This window comes from Erigeron canadensis, unplaced genomic scaffold, assembly GCF_010389155.1.
Source record: "Erigeron canadensis isolate Cc75 unplaced genomic scaffold, C_canadensis_v1 Conyza_canadensis_unscaffolded:70, whole genome shotgun sequence".
NCBI lineage: Eukaryota > Viridiplantae > Streptophyta > Magnoliopsida > Asterales > Asteraceae > Erigeron > Erigeron canadensis.
In genome coordinates this window covers 1-14,600 of record NW_025215810.1, presented here as the reverse complement: position 1 = coordinate 14,600, position 14,600 = coordinate 1, and the positions used below count along the sequence as shown (strand labels likewise).

At 38.5% G+C, this 14,600-nt stretch overlaps 2 long non-coding RNA genes across 2 annotated transcripts; both read left to right on the top strand.

The window, feature by feature from the left end:
• The first annotated feature begins 355 nt into the window (after positions 1 to 355).
• LOC122584641 lies at positions 356 to 1,253 on the top strand. Its single transcript, XR_006321570.1, has 2 exons — positions 356 to 395; positions 1,126 to 1,253. It is a non-coding gene; the product is annotated as an uncharacterized LOC122584641 (long non-coding RNA).
• Positions 1,254 to 10,976: 9,723 nt separating this feature from the next.
• Positions 10,977 to 11,874, top strand: LOC122584642. Its single transcript, XR_006321571.1, has 2 exons — positions 10,977 to 11,016; positions 11,747 to 11,874. It is a non-coding gene; the product is annotated as an uncharacterized LOC122584642 (long non-coding RNA).
• Positions 11,875 to 14,600: the final 2,726 nt, after the last annotated feature.

The window sequence follows — 14,600 nt, the reverse complement described above, 5'->3', positions numbered from 1 at the left end:
AATTATAAATCAGTAACATATATTAACATTAATATTATGAGAACACAAATGTCAAATATGGGTATTAAACAAAGCATGCAATGGAAAATATATATAATACAAAGTTAAACTACCGAAATTCCAATAACCGAACAAAATCGTATGAATGACCTTTACTACCAAATGTCTTCCAACCAAATGAGGCGAACAACATAATGTAATTGAATTCCATAATTTAAACGACAACCAAAGTTGGGCAAGTCTACTAGCATACATCTCATGATCTAGTTTACTAGTCATGCGACACACACTTACGTTGTGCATATTTCGAATACCATGGTTTAGGCTTGCTTGAGGAAAGACACCACTAGCCGGAGATCTCACTTTTGATCAGCCCTCTTTCACTCTCAATTCAAGTGAGTCATAGCCCCCTTTCAAACTATTTTATGTGTTTTAACTATCGGGGTGAAAAGCATGATATATAAGCTAAATTGCTTTTATTATTACAAATATATGAAATGATTCTTGATATTATGATTATGAAATGAAATTGTTTCGTATGTTCATTATGATAAATGATTTATATGATGAGCTTGAGTTCTGTCAAACCGCTTTCTTCGGTTCACTACTATTTACTCCGATTATGGAGGCCTGTAGTTAGTTAGTTGCGCAACTAGGTTTCGTCCACCCACCCAATTGTGTAACGGTGGAAGGTTGGTTGTCTTTGTGACAACCTCCACTTCCAGTCCGACCACGGGTGTTCTAGCTACCTTACTTAGGTCGTCTCCATGGCACGACCCCTTTTTATTATTATTGTTACGGCACTTGATTGACAGCTCGTGCAAGATTTATCTATTTATTATTGGACTTCGAAAAAAATGGTAGTAGTAGTGGCTCAAGCATTTACTCATCAAGGTTGATTGAATTATACCCTCGTGGTTATATGATAGAAATTTTACTACGTTGATTATAGTAAGTGGAACATACGCTTTCCAAATGCGACATTGGAGGTATACATGGAAATTTTGGTGACTCTCAAATTTTTGGTTATGATGGATATATATATACACTTTATGTTGTTAGTTAAAAACCTATGAACTCACTCAACTCTCGTAGTTGACACTTCTTCTTCTTCATGCTTTTCAGGTTAAAGATTTAGGTGCGTAGCGTGGACCACCCTTTTGGACTCTAATATGCTTGTATGGTTGGACGAGTATTGCAAACATTTAATCATTTTAATTATGAATTTGGTTGTGTAATGGATTTGGACGTCATCTTTAATTTGTAATCTTTTGGATTTTGAATGTCATTTGAAAACTTGAGTTGATGTTTTATATTTAAATCTTTTGTACCATGTCGTTCTGTGGCATCTCGTGTTTCCGCCTTAGTCGGGGTGTTACAGAAAAATGGTATCAAGAGCCAAGGTTATAGAGAATTTTTGCTATAACCTACGTATTTTCAAAACGAGTCGAATATTTCTTAAACAATTGAGTTGATCATAAAGTATTCTTGTTTTACTTATGCATAGCCTGATCAACTATGCCTAATTAAAAATTTAATATGGAATGATCGAAATAGTTGTTTAAGGAATATTCAAAAAGGAGTCTTTTGAAAATAAAGCTTTAAAACGATTCTTGGTGCAAAAGATACATAACCAAATCCAATGGTTGCATTACTTATTAGAACCCTTAGTTAATACCCCCACTTGGCTAGCATTACTTTGCCTATTTAGACATAATGCACAAGTTAAATTCTAGTCATTTCGTTGATTCTAAATGGTCGTGTGGGTCATGAGTGTCGAGTTGGTCGTTGATAGTCTTACTAATTATTGTTGGGTACGTCGGTGGTGGATGTTCATAATGTTGTTCGGTTGTCAAGCTTGTGAGTCGTAGGTCGAATTGGTTGGTTGTCGTCAAATGATTAAGGTCGTCTCGGTCCGTCAAGTCGTCTTGCTGTCCGCAAATGGTCACATGGGTCGTCAATGGTCAAGTCGGTTGCAAATGGTCGTCTAAGCGTCAAGTGGAGTCGTCATCTTATGCTTTATGTGACTTGTGTAGGAATATTATGTCGCAAAGGAGTGAAGCCTCAAGAAACTCCAATCAAGTAAGGGACATTTATGCATTCGTGGACATGGTCAGGGAGAGGCGACAAGAACAAGAAGAAAGCGAGGAGACGGAGCCCACAATGGACTCCCAACAGCCCCCACAACGAGAGGAGGAGGAGGAGTCCGAGCCCACGGAAGACCCATCAAATGGTGGTGGTGCTAGAAGCGTTGCTTCTAGCCAACCGGTACGTCGTTTGCCTACTCCACCACGGCCACCATCAGCCCCTAGAGCTCCCACACCGCCGAGACAAAATGCGGCCATGAATGTAAGCGATGGACGCTTCCCAACTCACGACCCATACTTCCATCCACGCCTCCCCCGCGATCATCCTTATCACCTTGGGCCAAGACTAGGAGAAAACCCCCACCGTCCTGTCTATGGAATACCCCCTCCACATCCCATGGGTATGACTCGGGAGGAAAGGGAACGAGTGTGGGACATAGCCGGTGGGCTAAGGGATGCCCGAGTGAGGGTTCGACATCAAGAAGTCATGATGGAAAGAACCTTGGGAGCCATGAGGCGAATGGGAGAAGATACCGGCATGGTAATAGATGGAGTGCGCCGGATTTATGAAGTGATATTCATAATGGGATGTATTCTTGCAGCGGTGTGTTCCATTGTGGTAGTTCTTGTGCTTAGGAAATGACCCTAAGGATGTTTTGTTCATGAACTTATTCGGTAGACAATTATTTGTACTTTGTTGTGATTTCCTTGAACTTGTTTGTGATTGTGTGACTACGATCACTTGTTTGTGGGCTTATGGCAATTTTGTAAACTGATGCTGAATCATTGGAATGGAAGCTTGATGCCTTTTTGCTTTTATATGATGTGTTAATCTATGTGTGTTATGGTTATACTTGTTACAAAGTGAAAAGTTACAGCAGGAAATCAGTTCTGACCACTTTTGGTAAAACGGCCATATCTGGAGTTCTATTTGGTCTTTTGACCTGATTCCAATTGGAGATGAAATCTAACTCATGGGGCTACATTTTATATTTTATGAGTTTTGCCCAGTTCGTCCATCTTGGGTCACATTTTTGAGCTTCAAGTTCGTATACAGATTCTGGAAAAATCTGTCAAAAGGCCCAAAAACAAGATGGACATGCTTTAAGCTTACCCAACCACTTGTAATTCATAATGATAAGTAGGTTGTGATTAAAGGAAGGAAAATGAATTTAGGAATATATAGGTATACCTATGCATACAAACGTGGCCTTATTACACTAAGTAACCTAAACGAACACGTGTGAGATCGGAAGTTGTGAGTCGGGTCCATGTCACATAATCCTTTATACAAATGACTAAACTATGTTCTCCTTTGTAGAGACATGGCACCACGAAGGACCGTTGAAGAGACAAGCGCTGAGGCTAGACGCCAAGAGGAAGAAGCTCAACGAAGGGCTGAGTTGGCGACTCTCATATCTCAACAAATCAATGCTGCCATGCCAAACATTGCCACTCAAATCGCTGAGAACGTGACTGCTACCATCAACTTGGCAAGAAGGCAAGAAGGTGGAGGAAACGCCACTGACCGAAATGCTTACAAGACTTTTACGTCTTGCAACCCCAAAGAGTTCTATGGGACGGAGGGTCCCGTTGGGTTACTTACTTGGTTTCAAAGCATGGAGGCAATCCTAAATATCATTGATTGTGCGCCAGCCGACCGCGTCAAGTTTGCGGCAAGTAAGCTCCAGGGGAGGGCACTCACATGGTGGAACCTCCAAGTCACCACGAGGGGTGCCGCCACGATGAATGCTTTGACCTGGGAGCAGCTCAAGGAGGAATTGAAAAGGGAGTATTGCCCTAGACCTGCCGTCCAAAAGCTGGAAATTGAGTTTTGGAACCATGCCATGAAAGGAATGGAGTTAGAGACATATGCGATTCGTTTTCACGAGTTGTGTGTGCTGGTACCTGATATGGTGACTACTGAAGCCAAGAAAGTTGAGAGGTATATTTACGGATTGGTACCGGAAGTAAGATTGATGGTCACGGCAGCAAACCCCACCACACTGGAAGAAGCAATAAGTTTGTCAACAAGATTGGTTAATGACTTGGTCAGGACTGGGAAATACTCGCGAGGCGAGTCAAGTTCAAGGCAAGGAGGAGGAAGCCGATTTGGTGATCGTAAGGGGAATGGGCCTGATAAAAGGCAAAAGATTGTAAGGAATTATGGAATCACCAATGGTGCGGCACAAAGATGTAACCGATGTGGCAACACCCATCAGGGGGAATGTAGGCTATGCTCGATTTGCCGCTCATTTGGACACCTTGCTGCCACTTGCCGTAGGGGAACAAGAGTTGGAGGAAACCGGGGAACTTGTCATGAATGTGGAAGCACGGAGCATTGGAGGAATGCTTGTCCTAGGTTGGGACGAGCTCAAGGCAATCGAGGGAATGGAAATGGAAACCGTGGCAACTATAGGAATGTTGGAAATCGTGGGAACCAAGCAAACCGAGGCAATAATGGGAATCAAGTGAACCGAGGTAATGGAGGAAATCAAGCAAACAATGGGAATCAAGGAATCAATGCCAACCAGAATCGTGGGAACCAAGGAGGTCAAGCTAGAGGACGCGTGTATGCCATGGGTGCGAATGAGGCACGTGATGACCCAAATGTCATCGTAGGTACGTTTCCATTAAATAATGTTTATGCCTCTATGCTATTTGATTCTGGAGCCGAAAGAAGTTTTATTTCTTTTGAATTTAAGGAAATGATTGGTAAGAAACCTAGTGAGCTTGATGAAACTTACTATATCGAATATGCTAATGGAAACGAGTATAAGGCCAAGGAAATTATTTTTGATTGTATGTTGACTTTAGACGAGGAGGATTATAGTATAGACTTGATTCCCATTGAGATAGGAAGTTTTGATGTGATAGTAGGAATGGATTGGTTGTCTAAGATGCGTGCAGAAATACTTTGCCATGAAAAGGTCATTAAAATTCCCTTAGATAATGATGAGGTGCTTATAATACAAGGCCATAGGGCGGGGGTCCAAACCAAGATAGTGTCATCTATGAAAGTAAGGAAATATTTACGTAAGGAATATCACACATACTTGGCACAAGTAGTGGATAAGCAAGTAAAAAGTAAGGACCCTCATAAGGTCATGGTGGTTAGGGACTTTCTAGATGTGTTCCCTGACGAACTACCTGGACTCCCACCCACGAGGCAGGTGGAGTTTATGATTGATTTAGTTCCCGGGGCAGCCCCCGTAGCTAAAGCACCGTACAGGTTAGCGCCCTCCGAGATGCGAGAACTTTCTGAGCAATTGCAAGAATTGCTTGATAAAGGCTTAATCCAACCTAGTTCTTCGCCATGGGGTGCTCCAATTCTTTTTGTCAAAAAGAAAGATGGATCTCTGAGGATGTGCATAGACTATAGGGAGTTGAATAAGCTGACGATCAAGAATAGGTATCCGCTGCCACGAATAGACGATTTGTTCGATCAACTTCAAGGAGCGTCGCATTTCTCGAAAATCGATCTTAGATCCGGCTATCATCAGTTGAGGGTACGAGAAGAAGATGTACCTAAAACGGCTTTCAGAACGCGCTATGGGCATTACGAGTTTCTGGTGATGCCATTTGGTCTCACAAATGCGCCCGCCGTTTTCATGGATCTAATGAACCGAATTTGTAGGCCATACTTGGACAAATTCGTCATAGTATTCATTGATGATATTTTGATATATTCTCGTAGTAAGGATGAACATGAGAAGCATTTAAGAATAATATTGCAATTACTTAGAGACGAGAAGTTGTATGCTAAGTTTTCTAAGTGTGAATTTTGGCTCCGCCAAGTTCAATTCCTTGGACATCTCGTAGACGAAAAAGGAATTCACGTCGACCCATCTAAGATAGAGGCGATTAAGAAGTGGGAGGCACCAAAGACGCCAACGGAAGTGCGTAGCTTCCTAGGATTGGCAGGTTATTATCGAAGATTCATCCAAGGATTCTCTAAAATTGCGGTACCTCTGACCCAATTGACCCAAAAGTCAAGAGAATTCATATGGGGTGAAGATCAAGAGCAAGCGTTCCAAACGCTTAAGAACATGTTGTGTGAAGCACCCATACTAGCGTTGCCGGATGGAATGGAAGGATTTGTGGTATATTGTGATGCGTCGAATAAAGGACTTGGATGCGTGCTTATGCAAAGAGACAAGGTCATTGCCTACGCGTCTAGACAATTGAAGCCACATGAGAAAAATTATTCGACACACGATCTGGAGTTAGGAGCCGTAGTATTCGCCTTGAAGATATGGCGACATTATCTCTATGGCACTAAATGCACCATATTCACCGACCACAAAAGCTTGCAACACATCTTTGATCAAAAGATGTTGAATATGAGGCAAAGGAGATGGATGGAGCTGCTGAATGACTATGAATGTGAAATCAAGTACCATCCGGGGAAGGCAAACGTCGTTGCCGATGCACTTAGTAGGAAGGTGAATACTAAGGTGCCAAGGGCAAGAATCAGCTACTTACAAGTAAGAATGTCTCTAAGAGATCGTTTCTTAGGAGACCAAGCAAAGGCCTTTGAAGGGAAGAACATTAAGGATGAAGCCTTGTGCGGTATGGAAATGAGGTTTGACAAGGATGATGAAGGAATCTTATACTTCAAGGGAAGAGCTTGGGTACCGAAGGTAAATGGTTTAAGGGATGTACTTATGAATGAGGCTCACAATACGAAATATTCAATTCACCCAGGCGCGGATAAGATGTATCAAGGCCTAAGAAAGGATTTTTGGTGGCCTGGAATGAAAGGGGACGTAGCCCGATATGTGAGCCGATGCATGACTTGTGCGATGGTCAAAGCTGAGCACCAAAAGCCATCTGGTCTTTTAAAGCAGCCAGAGATTCCCGAATGGAAGTGGGAGCAAATAGCAATGGACCTAGTGACAAAATTGCCTCGAACAAAGAAAGGTCATGATGCTATATGGGTGATTGTTGATCGTCTTACGAAATCAGCCCATTTCATCCCCATCAAAGAAGATTGGAACACCGAGCGCCTAGCTCGCTTGTACGTCGAGAAGATTGTAACACTACATGGCGTGCCTTTGTCCATAATATCCGATCGGGATGGTAGATTTACCTCACGTTTTTGGGGTCACGTGCAAGAAGCTATGGGCACAACACTAGCATTAAGCACGGCTTACCACCCTCAAACGGATGGACAAAGTGAGCGAACAATACAAACGTTGGAGGATATGTTAAGAGCCTGTGCATTAGAATTTAATGGAAGCTGGGATGAGCACTTGCCTTATGCTGAATTTACATACAATAATAGCTATCACTCTAGCATACAATGTGCACCGTTTGAAGCTTTATATGGACGCAAGTGTAGGTCTCCGATGTGTTGGATAGAGACGGGCGAAAGAAGTCTAGCTACCGTCGATTTTGTCCAAGAAACAACGGACAAAGTAGCTATCATTAAAGAAAAGCTTAAAGCCGCCAGAGATCGGCAAAAGAGTTATGCGGATCAAAGAAGGAAGCCCCTAGAATTTGAAGTCGGCGACAAAGTGCTCCTAAAGGTGTCGCCATGGAAAGGAACAGTGAGATTTGGTAAGAGAGGAAAGTTAAGTCCTCGATACATTGGGCCATTTGAAATTGTGGCTAGAATAGGCCCCGTGGCCTATAAGTTGAAATTACCCCAAGAAGTGGGAGATGTTCATGACACTTTCCATGTGTCAAATTTAAAGAAATGCGTGGCGGATGATTCGAAAGTAGTTCCACTCGAGGAACTACGAGTGGAAGATAAGCTCCAATTTCGCGAGGAGCCAATAGAAGTTCTTGACCGCGATGAGAAACGCCTTAAGAGGAGCAAGATCCCTATAGTTAAAGTCAGATGGGATACAAAGCGCGGACCCGAATTTACATGGGAGCGCGAGGACTTCATACGTGAGAAATATCCGCACTTACTCCCTAAGCAAACTCAAATTCCGGGACGGAATTCTTCTAAGGGGGTAAGGATGTAACAACCGTACTTTTAATATTATATATGTGCTAGTTAGGTTATCTATGTTCCCGCAAGCCATAGTTATACTTGAAGCTAGTAGGTAATGCCCCAAATTAGTAATCTAAAGCTAATAATATGTATAAGAATTTCCTAACGAAAATACCTCGGAACGAAAATTTTTAGAGGTGATCAATCGATACGATAATAACAACTTAAGACTCCCAAATTGAGATACCAATCAAAAATTCCTATGGAATGCCCAACAAATCAAAATAAAACCAAATCAAGAAGATATGATCATGATAAATAAAAATTTTCAACTAAAAATATAATTGGAAGAATTATGTACGTAAAAGCGTCGAAAACTTAATAAGTAAGCATATAAGCTTAAAAATTAATACAAATCTACAACCAATGACCTATGTAATCAACTAAAAATACAAAAATATATCCATACACATAAATATACATGACTTATACACATATATACATATTCCTAACTAAAACAACCAAATACTTACATTTAACTAACTAAACACCTACAAAACAAATACAAAATTTACATATACTTACACTTATACTTATACACTAATTTTATACAAAAAAAAAAATAAAAACTCTTCAATATTTCCCCCCCCCATGGCCGGCCCCTTTCCCCCCTCTCACACTCCACATTTTGAATATTACTCCTTCCAACTCCCCCTTGAAACTCACACAAAACACACTCTTCACTTTCTACACACACCAACTTTATTTTCTCTCTCAAAAACTCTCCTCTCCTCCCTCTCTTCTTCTTGATTTCGGCAGCCACAAAACAAAGGGAAGAACAAAGCTAAACTCATCTAAAAACTTGTTAATAATAAGGGTTTAGATTAGATTAAGCAAGGGTGGTGTTAAGCTAAGGTTTAAGGGTTAATATAAGGTTGAATCAAGGGTTATTTGGTTCAAGAAAGGCCACGATTTTCTGCCATCTTTTCTTCATCTCAAAGTGTTCTTCAAGGGTATATATCTTCATCTCTTTGTTAGATTAATCTTATTCTAGTTCATATTAAAAAGGTTTTATCAAAAGTCCATGTTTTCTTCATGTTTCTCTTGAATATACACTTGGTGAGGGCAAAGTTGATAGGATCCTTCTTTCCATGCTCATGCATGTTGAATCCATGAAGAAAGATCCAAGGATTCAACTAGTTAAAGACCCAAAAGTGTAGTTATATATTATATAGCTTTTGATATGATTTTTCCTTTGAAAGATGGATATATTCATACATATTATGAAGTTAATATTTCTGGAAATATTTATAAAAATATAGATTTTATTGATAAAGTGTTGGATCTATGAAAGTTAGCATCAAAAAGGTGGATATGTGTTGATTAGTTGTAAAGTAACTTTTTATATAAAAAGATGAACATATTTTATATAATGTTTATGTATATTTCTGGAAAATTTCATAAAAATACATTTTTATGTTGATGGATTGTTGTTGGATAAAGATTTGTTGTTAAAAATGATGAGATGATTACATGCATGCTAGATTTAAGAAAGTTGGATGGTTGTTTGGACTATGAGGTGAAGCTAGACTTGTGTCAACTGAAAAATAGGTTAAAAGTCATGCAAATATTCTGGAAAAATTCACAAAATATCAATTATATAAAGCTTGGGTCAAAACAAGTTAAAATATGCTTGAAATCGAAAACCGAAAGCTTGTTAAAATGCATTTTGAGCACACACATGCACCATAACTTTATGACCATGAAAATGTGATGAACATACTGGAAATATGACATATTAAAAGTATAAAACTCAATTCATTTGATGCATGGCAAGAATAAGCTCAAAAACCGTCTTTTCGGGTCAAATAATCACTAACCGAAAGCACTAAATTGCACATATCACACCACCACCACCATCACGACTTGAACCACCAAAATATGATGAACTTACTGTGAATGTTGAATTTAGGATGAAAATCCATTTTGAAGTACCTTAATAGCCTAAGAAATGAGGCTAAAATCACTATTTCGGTAAACGATTTTCAATTATAAAATCCTCAATTTAAGCAAGACACAAGAGAGGTTGAATGGTTACAGATTTTTATTGATAAAAGGTGCCTAAAAAGGGCTGGAATTTTTGGACTAAAAATCTTGTGGTGATTTGTAAGGATTTCTATGATTTAATGAATTAAAATGGTAATTAAGAGGTATATAAATTAATAAATAAACTATATAAACCATGAATCTGATCAAAGCCACTTAACCAATGATAAAAGTGACCAAAACCTACTGGGGAAAAATAACTACAAGCAAGGGAACAAGAACTATACAATTTAAAAGTAAATTATTAAGTAAAAGTCACTAATTAATCATTATGATTAAATAAATAGAAATAAGGCACAAATAAATATAAGAATCACAATGTTACAAATAAAAAGGCTTGAAAATCAGTAGATAATCCATCTATAATTATCTATGAATTTTAGAGGTAATTTAAGGACTTAAAAATAATTATAAGGAATTGTTTAATTAATAAACCAATAAAATAAGTAAATAAATTAATTAAATAATATTAAATTAAAGAAATAATTATAAATCAGTAACATATATTAACATTAATATTATGAGAACACAAATGTCAAATATGGGTATTAAACAAAGCATGCAATGGAAAATATATATAATACAAAGTTAAACTACCGAAATTCCAATAACCGAACAAAATCGTATGAATGACCTTTACTACCAAATGTCTTCCAACCAAATGAGGCGAACAACATAATGTAATTGAATTCCATAATTTAAACGACAACCAAAGTTGGGCAAGTCTACTAGCATACATCTCATGATCTAGTTTACTAGTCATGCGACACACACTTACGTTGTGCATATTTCGAATACCATGGTTTAGGCTTGCTTGAGGAAAGACACCACTAGCCGGAGATCTCACTTTTGATCAGCCCTCTTTCACTCTCAATTCAAGTGAGTCATAGCCCCCTTTCAAACTATTTTATGTGTTTTAACTATCGGGGTGAAAAGCATGATATATAAGCTAAATTGCTTTTATTATTACAAATATATGAAATGATTCTTGATATTATGATTATGAAATGAAATTGTTTCGTATGTTCATTATGATAAATGATTTATATGATGAGCTTGAGTTCTGTCAAACCGCTTTCTTCGGTTCACTACTATTTACTCCGATTATGGAGGCCTGTAGTTAGTTAGTTGCGCAACTAGGTTTCGTCCACCCACCCAATTGTGTAACGGTGGAAGGTTGGTTGTCTTTGTGACAACCTCCACTTCCAGTCCGACCACGGGTGTTCTAGCTACCTTACTTAGGTCGTCTCCATGGCACGACCCCTTTTTATTATTATTGTTACGGCACTTGATTGACAGCTCGTGCAAGATTTATCTATTTATTATTGGACTTCGAAAAAAATGGTAGTAGTAGTGGCTCAAGCATTTACTCATCAAGGTTGATTGAATTATACCCTCGTGGTTATATGATAGAAATTTTACTACGTTGATTATAGTAAGTGGAACATACGCTTTCCAAATGCGACATTGGAGGTATACATGGAAATTTTGGTGACTCTCAAATTTTTGGTTATGATGGATATATATATACACTTTATGTTGTTAGTTAAAAACCTATGAACTCACTCAACTCTCGTAGTTGACACTTCTTCTTCTTCATGCTTTTCAGGTTAAAGATTTAGGTGCGTAGCGTGGACCACCCTTTTGGACTCTAATATGCTTGTATGGTTGGACGAGTATTGCAAACATTTAATCATTTTAATTATGAATTTGGTTGTGTAATGGATTTGGACGTCATCTTTAATTTGTAATCTTTTGGATTTTGAATGTCATTTGAAAACTTGAGTTGATGTTTTATATTTAAATCTTTTGTACCATGTCGTTCTGTGGCATCTCGTGTTTCCGCCTTAGTCGGGGTGTTACAATTATAGAGTAAAATATAATACTTCTATGTCTCTTATTGTGTCATGTACCTAACTAAATCATGTAGCTCAAGTCAATATTCATATAAGTATTTAGTCCAACATGTTTTGTATATCATGGTACTATGCCATCACGTGGTCCTCTATTATATTTGGTCGACTTCTTCTTACTGATATTTATTCATCAAAGTTCTTTCATGTTCATAAGTATCACCAGGATATATGTATATATATTTTTGTTTAGTTTAACTTATATCTATGTTCACCTTTCATTTTCATGAATCCTTCCTCCTGGTGATTTTGAATGGCAAGACGTTAGGTGAACATGACATGAGAATAAATAAATCTCTTGACGGACAGAGTTCATGGAACTTACAACAACGAGAAAAGAGAAGTGTAGGAAAGCTGAAATGAGCTCCTGGCTGAGGGTGGTTGAAAACACGTGCTGCTGAACAAAAGGAACGACTTCGAGTTTAATGACACATTTAGAAACATAAGAAAACTCGAATGGTATAGGTACTTACGAGAGCTAACAGAAATGTTTGGCGACTCAAGACCAAACCTGAAACCTCAACGAAGCTCAACAAATGACAACCTCGGCTAGCTAAAAAGTCATGGCTACAGTGTTGATGATATTATGGTGGAATGGGCTGTTCTTTTCCTGGTTTGAGAACAGGGGAAAACATAGAGTGTAAGGTAGAGTTTTAGTATTATGAATGATGGTTTATCAATGTTGTTTTGGTGCATAGAAGCTGGAGAATGGGGTGACTATTTATAGATGGAAGAAAGGTGATCAAGAACCTGATTACATGGTTGTGAAAGAGACACATTGGTTGTGAAAGAAGGTGGTACTAGGGTGGCTGTTAGGGTGGCTATGGGGTGATAGAGCTGCTGTTGAAAATTTACTTAAACAAGAAGGTTCACCTCCTCAAGATTAAAAGAAAACATTTGGAATTTTGTCAAGTATATCAATGCTCTACTATTGAGACCGATTAATCAAAAGACACAATGGAAGAAGAGTTGCTTGTTCTTACATTGTGTGAGGTTCAAAAGAATATTTTTGGCAAGTTCAACAAGGAAAGAGATAGCAAGGAATATTTTCTAACAAGAGGAAGATTATTGCCAAAGGATAGTTGGCTTTTATGTTAGAAACCCACGTGTGTTTTTTTACTAGCTTTTTGTATTGTTGTATTGTGATCTTATTCTTGCCATAATTGATATTTAGCAAAAAGAATGAAATGGGTTGTAACGGATAGTACTAGTGTCATATCATGCAAGGTGTATTTACTTATGCTATATCATAGATAGTAAAATCTTCTCTTTTCTAATTAGAAACAAGTAACCCTCATGTGAATTTATGTACGTTTGACATTGATATTATAGATTTTTACATCTAATAATTTGTTATATGTTTTTACAGGTTAATTATTGATACAAATATATGAACCCATTAGATTATCACATTGCTTGTTGTCAAGTAACATATAGCTTGTTTTCATAGAATGTCCATCGAAAATAAAAAATCAACTAGTAACAAAATAAATAATGGCCTCAATTTTGTCGGTTGCTACATTTCTAAATATGATTTAGACACGGGAATATTATGAATTACTCTAGTTGCAACAAATGATCTATTCGCCCCTGAATCAAAGAGAATTCACATAGGCACATTATATACAAGGAATGTACCTGTGACAACATCATCTGCGTCTCTTGCTTGCTCTACAGTGAGTTGAAAGATCTTCCACACGAGTTTCCATGAGCTTGAGTATTTCTCCTCTCTGCCTCTTCCTCCTTTCTTCCAGTCTTTCTTCTTCGGTCAACTTAGGGCATGAACTTCTCATATGACCCTCTTCAAAGCATTTGAAACAAACAACGGGCTTGTGAGGTTTGGACCTACATTCCCGGCTAGTATGCCCCGGCTTCCCACAAGTATAACAACCTTTCTCCACCGCCCTACATACCCTCGAATGATTCTTCTTGCATTGGCGGCAAAATGGAACTCTTTTATTAGAGTGGTTTCCGGAATTCCTTCTTGTCTAGGCCTCTTGTTTGGGGAACTCACGTCTTCATGCTTCCTTTTTAATTCACTATCATCCACCTTTCCATCTCAATTTCGTGATCTCTAGCCAATCCGCCAACATGGAGAAGGACCTCCATTTGGCGTAAACTAATCTTCTCCCGCAAACTCTTCTTCAACTTCAAGTAAAATTGCTCCTTGAGCAATTGATCATTTTCCAGATAGGATCACGATCACCGTGACACTCCGGTGGGTGGCACACTTCAAAATCTTGGAAAGTGAACTTCTTTTTATAGATCCTTTCCCCGTCACTTCAACCTCTTTTTTCCTCAATTTTTTGCCTTTATCCTTGCATCCCTCTTTTCAACTCCTATTGCACATTGATTGCCAACTTCTTCTTTAATCATTTGAGCAATCTGATTATTCACTACTCCTTCTAATGTAGCATTCAACCTTCTGAGTAGATATGAGTGTACTTTTCTAAGGCTCTCCCAATTTGGTTGAGATATCATACTATCTTCGGCAAATAAGGGCCCTTCATCTTCATTTTGACTATGGTTCCCATCTTCGTCGTTACGTAG